The following is a 13,679-nucleotide window of genomic DNA, read 5'->3' on the forward strand; positions in this document are numbered from 1 at the left end:
TTTCTTAAAACAGTAGTCTTGTAAACCACATTTCAGTAAGCCTCCAAATGTAGATGATTATTTTTACAGTTATGAATAAAATACGGTATGTATTATATTGTTGTGAATTCGGCTCCTATGATTTGTAAGGAAAAGACGTTCGGAGATTGTTAAATTAGTGAATGAAATGGGCTAATCGACTCATAATATGCAATATTACAATATTACCAACTGCTAACTGATAAAGAGGTTAAGTTATCTATGTAAATCCACAACTGAACTGGTATCGGAAGACAAGACAGATGCCGAGTGGAATAAGATTTTTATTTTCACAGGACAACAGGCTTATATACAAAATATTGAATACAAGAATACACATGATTTGAACTCATATGACAAATAGAAAGTCATACACTCTCCAATATAATTAATGTTTAACTATTAAGCTTGACCATATTGCATGCATCCACCACAGTTCGTGTTCGTGAATTCAAATATTTTCATAATTTCGTTTGTCTGTAATACACAAACAGGATCCCTTCACAATATCTGAGCTGTTGTCATCCAGTTTTGATAACATAAATAAAACGAAGGGTTGCTATAGCCCTATCCTGTAGAAAGAGAATACAGAGCAGACATTATCTACTCCGCCTTCATGATGATAACGGTCGCAATCATTATGAAATTATCTTTCTTAAACTACTGATGCTATCAGTTGAATTAATATCAGAAACGTCTATTCAAAAATAAGTGACTGTAAGGTCCTTCATCATACACAGACTTACAAGTCACAGAAATAATTTTGAAATGTTATTGATGGATATTTTATTCTCTATTTGTAAATCTATTTATTTCTTTTTTAATTATCCAAAATTAGTTATCATCTAATTTATTCACTCAGTTAATTCATTTCTATATAAACCCTTTTAGTAATAAGTTTCTTTGCCTGTGACCAAACTCAACATGTGAACAGTTTTTAATATCTCATGATTTCTTAAGCTAATTACACTCCTAAACAGACCAGCACCAATAGTGGGACAGCAAAATGCCAAATACGAGAGGCTTTATGGGAAGATATACTGAAGCATCAGACCAAAATGAGTCGAATACGTAAAGTACAATTTTTGACAGAATTGTGTACAAAGTTTTCAACTAAACTTTGAAAATACAAATAAAACTGGAAAATATGAAATCAGAATGAGTTTTGTGGAGATTTTATTAAATTTCACAGGTTGAAATCATGAGTCAGTTGAAGCTAGACCACCCATACTAGGACGAAATGGCCGTCCAGTGCTTCCAGGTTTTCAATGGTGGTCTAGCTTCAACTGACTCATGATTTCAACCTGTGAAATTTAATAAAATCTCCACAAAACTCATTCTGATAATAATCAACTGCTCACTAGTGACTGACTTCAGGAGAACCTTCTGGAGTTCTAGTGAGAAGCCGTCACCAGTGGAGTTCAACCAGGTCTGTTGTGAGATATCAGTTCACTGAAGACATTGGTGTTCGATGGCGCAACTTCGTGGATTGGTTGAAGTTAGACATTAACACCGTTGGATGCCGGCTCAGTGGTCTAATGGTTAAGTGCTCGCGCGCGAAACCAGTAGGTCCTGGGTTCGAATCCCACAGGGAGCGGGTTCGTGGATGCGCACTGCTGAGGAGTCCCATACTAGGACTAAACGGCCGTCCAGTGCTTCCAGGTTTTCAATGGTGGTCTAGCTTCAACTGACTCATGATTTCAACCTGTGAAATATGAAATCGTCAAAACTTTAATAACTTGTTTAAGGGTTCATGTAATATTGCCACCATACACTTGACTTGTAACTCCGCCTGTAGCTCTTCTAGAGTTACTGCCGGTCCCAAGCCCGGGTAAAGGAGGAGGGTTGGGCATGGGGTTAGCGTCCCCATCTCGTAGAAAACTAACTCGCTAAAAAAACGCTTACCAGAAAAAATAATTCAAACCATTTTAACTCTGCCCTGAGAGTTAGAAGGTCTTCACTTAGAAGAATTATGACGCTTCATGGTGAAAGCCGAGTTCGTTCGGAAGCCACGAGGCCGATGCCCCTTCTAACAACCAGAGCAAAAATTTTTATAGGTACATGGAACGTTAGAACAATGTGGGAAACCGGGAAGACCAGTCAACTTGCAACGGAAATGAGGAGATACAACTTAGCAGTACTGGGAATCAGCGAAACCCACTGGACCCAAGCTGGACAGAAAAGGCTAGCTACGGGAGAGATGCTGCTATACTCCGGTCACGAAGAGGAAAATGCTCCACACACTCAGGGAGTTACTCTAATGCTGTCCAAAGTAGCACGAAATGCACTTGTAGGATGGGAATCTCATGGAACCACAATCATCAAAGCATCATTCGAAACAAAGACGGAGGGGATTTTAATGAATATTATCCAATGTTATGCACCCACCAATGATAGCAACGACGACATTAAAGATCAATTCTACGAGCGGCTGCAGTCAATCATAGAGAAATGTTCAAGAAAGGACCTCACCATTCTGATGGGAGATCTAAATGCCAAGGTCGGAATAGACAACACTGGATATGAAGATATTATGGGACGACATGGACTGGGAGAGAGGAACGAAAATGGAGAAAGATTTGCAAATTTGTGTGCATTCAACAAATTAGTCATAGGAGGCACAATATTTCCACACAAACGTATACACAAGGCTACATGGATCTCACCGGACCACACTACAGAGAACCAGATAGATCATATTTGCATCAAAAAAATTCCGAAGGACAATGGAAGATGTGAGAACCAGGAGAGGAGCTGACGTAGCTTCAGATCACCACCTAGTTGTAGCCAATTTAAAACTGAAGCTAAAAAAGAACTGGACAAGTGGACAAACAGCAATACAAAGGTTCAATACAGCCTTCCTTCGAGATACTGACAAACTCAATGAATTCAAGATAGCTCTCAACAACAGATTCCAAGCCTTTCAAGATCTACTGAAGGAAGAAGAAACTACCATGGAGGACAACTGGAAAGGCATCAAAGAAACATTGACTTCAACGTGTCAAGAGGTTCTGGGCCTAAAGAAACACCATCATAAGGAATGGATCTCTATAGAAACACTGGACAAGATCAAAGAAAGGAAGAACAAGAAGACAGCAATAAACAACAGCCAAACACGAGCAGAGAAAGTCCAAGCACAAGCTGAATACATAGAAGCAAACAAGCAAGTGAAGAGGAGCATTAGAGCCGACAGGAAGAAATACGTGGAAGAATTAGCAACGACGGCAGAAAAAGCTGCTAGAGAAGGAAATATGAAACAGCTCTACGATACAACGAAGAAACTATCAGGGAAATACAGTAAACCAGAGAGGCCGGTCAAAGACAAAGAAGGCAAGCCAATCACTGAAATTCAACAACAGCGAAACAGATGGGTAGAATACTTCGAGGAACTCCTGAATAGGCCGGCTCCAATGAATCCACCGAACATCGAAGCAGCACACACAGATCTTCCTATAGATGTCAACCCACCAACGACGGAAGAAATTAGAATGGCCGTCAGACAAATCAAGAACGGGAAAGCAGCAGGACCCGACAACATACCAGCTGAAGCACTGAAATCAGACGTCGAAGTAACCACAAGCATGCTTTACCCTCTATTCAAAAAGATTTGGGAGGAGGAAGAAGTGCCAATGGACTGGAAAGAAGGACACCTCATCAAGATTCCAAAGAAAGGAGATCTGAGCAAATGTGAAAACTACAGAGGCATTACACTACTGTCAATACCAGGGAAAGTCTTCAACAGGGTGTTGCTGAACCGGATGAAGGATGCAGTAGATGCCCAACTTCGAGATCAACAAGCTGGATTCCGAAAGGATCGGTCGTGCACAGACCAAATTGCAACACTACGGATCATCGTCGAACAATCAGTTGAGTGGAACTCGTCACTATACATCAACTTCATTGATTATGAAAAGGCATTCGACAGTGTAGATAGGAGGACATTATGGAAACTTCTTCGACACTACGGAGTTCCTGAGAAGATTGTCAATATTATCCGGAACTCATACGACGGACTACAGTGCAAAGTAGTGCATGGAGGACAGCTGACAGATGCATTCCAAGTAAGGACCGGAGTCAGACAAGGCTGTTTACTCTCTCCCTTCCTCTTTCTTCTGGTGGTCGACTGGATTATGAAGACCTCGACATCTGAAGGAAAACACGGAATACAATGGACAGCTCAGAACCAATTAGACGATCTGGACTTCGCAGATGACCTAGCCCTCCTATCACGTACACGTGAACAGATTCAGATAAAGACAGCCAATGTAGCAGGAGTCTCTGCATCAGTAGGCCTCAGCATACACAAAGGGAAAACCAAGGTCCTCAAATTCAAAGCGGAGAACAGCAATCCAATCACCCTTGATGGCGAAACTCTGGAAGATGTAGAATCCTTCACATATCTGGGAAGCATCGTCGATAGACATGGAGGTTCAGATGCAGACGTAAAGGCGAGGATTGGCAAAGCAAGGGCCGCATTCCTACAATTGAAGAACATATGGAACTCAAAACAACTTTCAACCAATATCAAAGTGAGAATCTTCAATACGAACGTCAAGGCAATTCTACTGTATGGAGCTGAAACTTGGAGAACTACAACAACCACAATCAAGAAAGTACAAGTATTTATAAATAGCTGTCTACGCAAGATACTCAACATCCATTGGCCGGATACCATCAGCAATAGCCTTCTGTGGGAGAGAACAAACCAACTTCCAGCTGAAGAGGAAATTAGGAAAAGACGATGGAAATGGATAGGACATACATTACGCAAATCGTCAAACTGCATCACGAGGCAAGCTCTAACTTGGAATCCTGAAGGGAAGCGGAAAAGAGGAAGGCCAAAGAACACGTTACGTCGGATAATAGAAGCAGATATGAAAAGGATGAATTACAACTGGAAGGAGCTGGAAAGGATTGCCCAGGACAGGGTTGGATGGAGAATGCTGGTGAGCGACCTATGCTCCTTCACGAGGAGTAACAGGTGTAAGTAAGTAAGTAAGTACACTTGACTTGTATTATTTAGTTTTAGGAGCAGTAATGTCACTACGCATTTGTAGAAAACCCCATTTGGTGAAAGTTCAGGTACTTGACAATCCTTAGACACAATTTTGTTTGTTTGTCTGAAGACTGATTGAATTCCATTGTTTCAAGTTACTTAGTGTCTTGCTTACCTGGCTATAGTTTTCATATTTCTTAATAATTCAAAACACACTCCTGTGAATCTGTCGATTTGACCCTTGATTTTACTTTGTTTCGTGAAAGGGAGATCACAAGTGAATAAATCATTAGACACTACAAAGTCTCGCTACAAACGTATATCAATGGAGTTAAATTCTTAGGAAGAAAATTTTCGCTCAGAAAGACTGACATCAGTTGCAAAACCAGTAGGAACTAAAGAACACTGAAAAGTAATTTCGTTTTAGACTCCATACTATTGTCATACACTGAAGAGAATCTAGAATAGAATAAAATATTTAGACGGTAGTATTGCTGTTCCATGAGTCAATCAATTTATCTTTGAATTTTTAAAAGTTAAACATTCCCGATTTTTGATTATGTGATTTGGAATTGATTGAGAATATTCTAATCACCTCCTTAAATTATTGAATTCCCCATTCACCTTTTTCAAGCTTGGTTGTAACCAATGTCTTTCTGAGATATAATCGTCGTATATCGCAAGTGTTTGGTATTTCTTTTTTATTGAGTCATCAACCGTTGTTGAATCTTCGGAGGTATAAACCTAGGATATTCGTTACCGCTTGGATAACATAATACTTAAGGAATTAGATTATTAAACAGAACCCTGTACCTATAAAACCATAAGGATGGTTAACGTTAATAGAAATGAAGTGTTTACACGAAAGACAATCAGATAATGAACAGTAACTTGGATAGTATCGTTTAATACAAAGTGTAAACATTTCAAGGAGAATACATATTGAAGTGGTGCTGAATAACAAATCATAACTCAAAATCTGTTATATTTCGAAAGCTTTTTTACTTTACAAGCTCTAGTTTTCTTAAGAGATGTCATTGTCTGACTTCACTTTCAATATCTCATAATAAATAATGAAGTCAATAACGTACAACTACACTCAACTATTCATGTTTTATTCACATAAAACAATCTCATAAACAAATTAATTTCCTCTGTAGTAATATTGTAGCGAACAAGAAAACGACTGGGGACAATCGAATGTATTTGAACACATAATTACAGAACATCTTACTAAAATCTGAGAACAATACAGTAAATACTTAATTTGCAAAATATCAATCCATTGTCTCAAACTTGACTGTTTCTTTTGCAAATATCAGTCTATAGTCTTAGATTTCATTGTTCCTGCATTTTCATACCAATGGCTTTCCGTTCCTGTTCTTTCCTTCTCGACCTTCTGCTGCCAGACATTCTATTCCTGACTATAGTTATAAACTACTTGTGTGTATATGCGTAGTGCACAACACACGATTAGTAATACAATAGACATGTATAGTTTTATCTGACTGAGAGTAAATAACAAAGATAAGTAAAGTTATTAATTAAAATCTATTAAATTAAAAATCTATAAAGAAACAAGTTGCTATTAGTCTAATATTATAAATTAGCTGACGGATACTTCAGACAAGAACAGTCAAACTAACTTAAGTACATACGAGAAATGAAGATCAGAGTTTCACTGGTAACACTCAATTGATAAAGAAATAAAATTTAATTGTAAACAGTAAAACCAGCACTTACGGACAAACTTTGTAAACAAAGAGACCTTTCCTACAATTTCCTTGATAATTTAAAATTCTAACAAAGATTTCTATAGGTAATTGTTAGACAGTTGGTTGCAATTGATAGCAACACGTCAGCTTATGTTTTTCCGTGCTAGAATCTTGCAGAAAGCATCAAATCTTTGAAAATTGCAGATTCACTTTGTGAACGAATCCCGGCTAATATGAAACTTAAATCTATGGCTTCCCCTACAAGGACAGAATAGAATGCAGATTTCATTGACTAAGATCAGGATTTTAAAAGTTATTAGAACAAGAGATCCATTTTACTGATCACGGTAATGTTTCTTATTCATCTTTAAACTGATAACTAAGCATGAAAACTAGAAAATCATATACCACAACAGAAATTTATTCCGTTTCGTATAAGACTTTTAGGAATCCCGTATACATAAACATCCGGCATGAGATTGATGGAATGTTCTAATTCTAAGTTCATTCTAATCAATCTCGAATGATAGCTAATTTTATGAACGTTTTCCCACTAAATGTAACATTCTTTTTCTTCTGATCATTTTGATCTATGTATAAATTCACTATGTTACCTGGTATAATAGTATCCAATTTAGAAAATTAATATCAGTTACTTTTTCCACAGTAATTTCCTATAAACGGATGTTGTTGGGTTTTTTAAAAAAATACAAATTCCACAGATTGAAATCATGAGTCAATTGAAGCTAGACCACCATGGAAAACCTGGAAGCACTGGACGGCCGTTTCGTCCTAGTATGGAACTCCTCAGAAGTGCGTATCCACGCCGCCGCCCGCGGAATTAGAGCCCAGGGCCTTCAGTCTCGCGCGCGAGCGTTTAACCAACTAGACCACTGAGCCGGCATCCGACGGTTTTAATGTTTAACTTCAACCAATCCACGAAGTTGCGCCACCGTACACCATTGTCTTCAGTGAGCTGATATCTCACAACAGACCTGGTTGAACTCCACTGGTAACGGCTTCTCACCAGAACTCTAGGAGTATCTCCTGAATTCAGTCACTAGTGAGCAGATGATGATTATCAGAAAGGGTTTGTGGAGATTTTAAAAACGGCCGTCCAGTGCTTCCAGGTTTTCCATGGTGGTCTAGCTTCAATTGACTCATGATTTCAATCTGTGAAATTTCTTAAATCTCCACAAACCCCTTCTGAAAATACAAATTCATTACGTATTTTCTATTTTTTGGAAGATTCTCTCTCAAGAAATAAAGAATTTATTCACTGGGTTTTTCTTATTTTTCATCTTTACCTTTCAGTGAATCAGATATAATAGATTGAAATGTAACAATATTAAAAAATAATGATAAAATCAGGTTAAATAAACAGTATAACACCCTAAATTTATTACATAACAATTGGTTAATTGAATAGAGTAGCAAAGTAATTTCTTTAAAATGTTTAGTTTAGGTGTGATACTTAACTAAAATGTTTCTTGCTTAACTACAATGATGTAATAATTAAAATGAAAATTCCATTTAATTAATATTGAATATAATAAAAATAAATTTTCTAGTTTACCTTAGAAATATGTAAAATATAATGTAGAAAGTTTGAATTTCCACATGATTAAATGTTTACAATATATAAGCATGCTTATCATTTTAGGAAAAAAACTATTAAATTATTAAAACAATGGATAAGAAATTGTTTCAATAATTGAAATCATGAGCCAGTTGAAGCTAGACCACCATGGAAAACCTGGAAGCACTGGACGGCCGTTTCGTCCTAGTATGGGACTCCTCAGCAGTGTGCAATTTCATGGATTGGTTGAAGTTAGACATTAACACCGTTGAATGTCGGCTCAGTGGTCTAATGGTTAAGCGCTTGCGTGCGAGACTGATAAGTCTTTGGTTCGAATTTCATGGAGAGCGGGATCGTTGATGTGTTTTGTTGAGGAGTCCCATACTAGAACGAAACGGCCCGTCCAGTGCTTCCAGGTTTTCTATGATGGTCTAGCTTCAATTGACTTATGATTTCAACTATTGAAATTACTAAAATCTCCAGAAAACCCCTTGTGATAAGAAATTGTTTATCATAATGAGTTAGATAAAAAGTAAAGTCATTTAATATCATCATTATGAACTTTTGAAGTGTTAAATGATACCATCAATAACATAAATGATATTGCTGAAAACTCTCATCTTAAAACGTTTAATTTCACTAATGAGCCTTAATACTGTATAATATATAAGCAATTCCATACTTCTGTTTGTACTCTTTAACTAGTGAAAGTGATATGATACAACATTACTATTATTACTTTTATTATTATTATTATTATTATTATTATTATTATTATTATTATTATTGTTATTATTATTATTATTATTAACGTTAGGATGTAAAATCATTGTACAGAAGGGTTAACATTAACTTCAATTACAATAGGATTGTTTTTTAGTAATGGTTATCAGTGAAAACTAAGAGTTCTAATTAAGACTTAGAATGAACATATGTATATCATCATTTCAAAGAGATGAAATTATCAAAATGTTGATATTTATCGCTGAATTTTAATCGTTCTTTATTGGAATTTGTTCATCCTGTGTGTATTACCTCGGTATAATCCTTTTGTTACAACTTTGATAGGAAAGATGAATCGTGGATAGTTGTGAAATCTACGATGATCGCTTCAGCTTATTTAAGACTCATAAGCTGGACATACTTAAATATCAGTATCAAGAGTCAATGTGAACATCAAAACGGAGTTGAGGGTACATTCAATTAAAGAGTTCCAAATAGGAGAAAACGTGAACTCTGGATTCCTCTGTTATCAACAAACTCCACCTGGAGTCCCTCCGGAGGCTACTGCCGGTCCCAAGCCCGGATAAAAGAGGAGGGTTGGGCATGGGGTTAGTGTCCCCATCCCGTAGAAAACTAACTCGCTAAAAAAACGCTAACCAGAAAAAATTATTCGAACCTTTTAAACTCTGCCCTGGGAATCAGAAGGTCTTCATTTAGAGGAACTATGACGACTCATGATGAAAGCCGAGTCCCTTCGGAAGTTACGAGGCCGATGCCCCTTCTGACAATCAGAGCAACCATTTATTTAGGTACATGGAATGTTCGTACAATGTGGGACACCCGCAGAGCCTTCCAAATTGCTGCAGAAATGAGAAGATACAACCTAGAGGTACTTGGGATCAGTGAAACACATTGGACACAAGTTGGAAAACAACGACTAACTTCAGGAGAGCTCCAGTTATACTCCAGCCATGAAGAAGAAAATGCACCACATACACAAGGAGTCGCATTGATGCTGTCTAAACAGGCACAAAATGCACTTATATGATGGGAATCTCATGGACCAAGGATCATCAAAGTCTCCTTCAAAACAAAGAAAGAGGGCATTTCAATGAACATCATCCAATGCTATGCGCCTACCAACGACTACAATGAAGACGCTAAAGATCAATTCTACAATAGGCTGCAGTCAATCATCGAGAAGTACCCAACAAAGGACCTGACCATTCTGATGGGGGATTTAAATGCTAAGGTTGGAACGGACAACACTGGATATGAAGACATCATGGGACGACACGGACTGAGAGAAAGGAACGAAAATGGTGAGAGATGTGCAAACCTATCTGCCTTCAATAAACTGGTCATAGGCGGCACCATATTTCCACATAAACGCATTCACAAAACCACATGGACTTCACCGGATCACACTACACAAAACCAAATCGACCATATCTGCATCAACAAAAAGTTCAGGTGGACGATGGAGGACATGCGAACTAAGATAGGAGCTGATATAGCCTCAGATCATCACTTGCTGGTCGCCAAGATGAAATTGAAACTCAAGTAGCACTGGACAATGGGGCGGACAATATCACAAATGTTCAATACGGCCTTTCTTCAGGATACTAACAAACTCAACGAATTCAAGATAGCCCTCAGCAATAAGTTTCAGGCCTTTCATGATCTACTCAATGGAGAAGGAACTACTGTGGAGAGCAACTGGAAGGGGATCAAAGAGGCAATCACTTCAACATGTCATGAGGTCCTGGGTCACAAGAAGCACCATCACAAAGAATGGATCACTGTTGATACACTGGATAAGACTTAAGAAAAGAGGAACAGGAAAGCAGCAGTCAATACCAGTCGAACAAGAGCAGAAAAAGCCAAGGCACAAGCTGAATACACAGAAGTTAACAAACAAGTGAAGAGGAGCATCAGAACTGACAAACGTAAATATGTGGAAGATTTAGCAACGATGGCGGAAAAGGCTTCAAGAGAAGGAAATATGAGACAATTGTATGACACGACAAAGAAACTCTCTGGAAATCGCCGCAAACCAGAGGGACCAGTCAACAGCAGGGAAGGCGAGGTAATCACCAACATTGAAGAGCAACAAAACAGGTGGGTAGAACACTTCAAAGAACTCTTGAATCGACCAGCTCCACTGAACCCACCCAACATCGAAGCAGCACCCACGGACCTCCCAATCAATGTTGGCCCACCAACAATTGAAGAAATCAGCATGGCCATCAGACAAATCAAGAGTGGCAAAGCAGCAGGACCAGACAACATCCCAGCAGTGGCACTGAAAGCAGACGTAGCGGCAACTGCAAGGATACTCCACATTCTCTTAAATAAGATTTGGGATGAGGAACAAGTACCAACAGACTGGAAAGAAGGACTTCTGATCAAAATACCGAAGAAAGGCGATCTCAGCAAGTGTGATAACTACAGTGGCATCATTCTTCTCTCACTACCAGGAAAAGTCTTCAACAGGGTATTGTTAAACACAATGAAGGACTGCGTAGACGCCCAACTTCGTGACTAACAGGCAGGATTCCGTAAGGATAGATCGTGTACAGACCAAATCGCAACTCTACGGATCATTGTGGAACAATCAATTGAATGGAATTCATCACTCTACATCAACTTCATTGACTACGAAAAGGCATTTGATAGCGTGGACAGAACAACACTATGGAAGCTTCTTCGACACTACGGCGTGCCTCAGAAGATAGTCAATATCATACAGAGTTCATATTATGGATTACACTGCAAAATCGTGCATGGAGGAGAGTTGACAAAGTCGTTTGAAGTGAAGACAGGTGTTAGGTAAGGTTACTTACTCTCACCCTTTCTCTTTCTCCTGGTGATCGACTGGATCATGAAGACGTCAACATCTGAAGGGAAGCACGGGATACAGTGGACATCTAGGATGCAGTTGGACGATCTAGACTTCGCAGATGATCTGGCCTTTCTATCCCAAACGCAACAACAAATGCAGGAGAAGACGACCAGTGTAGCACTGTAGTTTAAAGATGTCAGGTTAAACAGTAACCATTGGAAGTTTAGAATCATAATGTTCAGTTTAATGTTGGACAAAAGTGTTCAAAAGGAGACGTACCAATTTCATTTTGTTACTACCACCCATCTGTTCCAATCAAAAATATAGTCCAATTCAATCCAAGTTTAGGCCAGTTTGTTCTGTATCGAAGCTATTCAACTCAATTTATTTAATGAAGATAGAAGCATTGGCAATTGTAGCAACTTGTGCGGATTTCACATGACACAAGCATAATGTACAGAGAAGGGCTTGGTGTAAATTTGACAATTGCATCCTGTACACATACAGCGAAATAATAGGTTCAGATCAGACCCAGCAATTTAAGATTTTTTAAAATTTATTAAACATCTACCTATCGGATTTATTCAGTCAAAATATTGCAACTCATTGAAATTAAGTTAGAACTAGAACTTGGACTCATCTTGGTGTATTTGTACAGCTTAACGAAATAGTGTTTACTAGAAAAATAAGCCACAATAGAGATGATAAATAGATATCCAACACACTTGTTTGGATGGCCGAACAATACGAATCTAAATGATACGGATGAGTCAGATCTACTTCTGACTAGCATACAAACGTTTTAGTCATTTGAAATTGAACTGCAAAAGGATTTTTTTGTAGTGTGAGATGTCTTGATTAATAACGAATCAATTGAAAAGATAACACTAGAGTATCTGAAAGTCTTGACGAAAGAAAATTAGGGTATTTTTTTCAGTAATTTCCGTAAGTTTACAAATCTGAATGAAGAGATATTTCATTAGATTTTGATTTGTAAGTGTCTATTTATAAAAAAACAACATCATGTTATCCTTATATTGGTTCAATGTTAAAGTCTCAAATATAGTATGCGACTGAATCTTGGATAGTTTATGAATTTCCAAAATGAATATTTGAACTAAGCTTACCATACAATTGTCAAACCACCCACAAAATTATTTCATTACTTAATTTAGGCTAGTGAACATTCTTTTATTTGAAGGTGATCTTCGTCCAGAATTTATGTTGATTAAGCTAAGTCATGAATGGTAAGCATAGATTACTTAATTCCAACTCGGCAGTTCAATAGTATCGTACTGGAGTATGGTTTTATCGAAGAGCATAGTAAGAAAATATTACAAAACGGTTCAGTATGTGCTGACTGGAATAAATTTTCATTTCATGGTTCGGTCGATCATTCAAAATGCGATTAGTCCATAATTCTGTCAAGTTCTAGATAAACTTCAACCTCAATTTCAATCAGTTAATTGAAGTGAATACAGCAAATGACTCACAGGTATCCAATTTTTATGTTAGTAAATGACGGTTCAAAATGGATAACCACTATCTTTCCTATGTGAAGACCACATTCATTCATGATTTCTTCATTTACACATAATAGTTCATCAGTCATAATCTTGAACGAATGCACAAATAAAACACTTGAACTTGAAAATTTCATCACAGGCACATATAGCTAACTGGCAATCATTTGTGATTATTTGAAATGCAGTATTAAATAATGAATCAAATTAGATCGCATAACATTACAGTAAAAATAACTGGTTAAACAAAGCTTTGTAAACAAAAAGCGTATGAGTAATT

Source organism: Schistosoma haematobium, chromosome 2 (genome assembly GCF_000699445.3).
Source record: "Schistosoma haematobium chromosome 2, whole genome shotgun sequence".
In the NCBI taxonomy this organism is placed as follows: domain Eukaryota; kingdom Metazoa; phylum Platyhelminthes; class Trematoda; order Strigeidida; family Schistosomatidae; genus Schistosoma; species Schistosoma haematobium.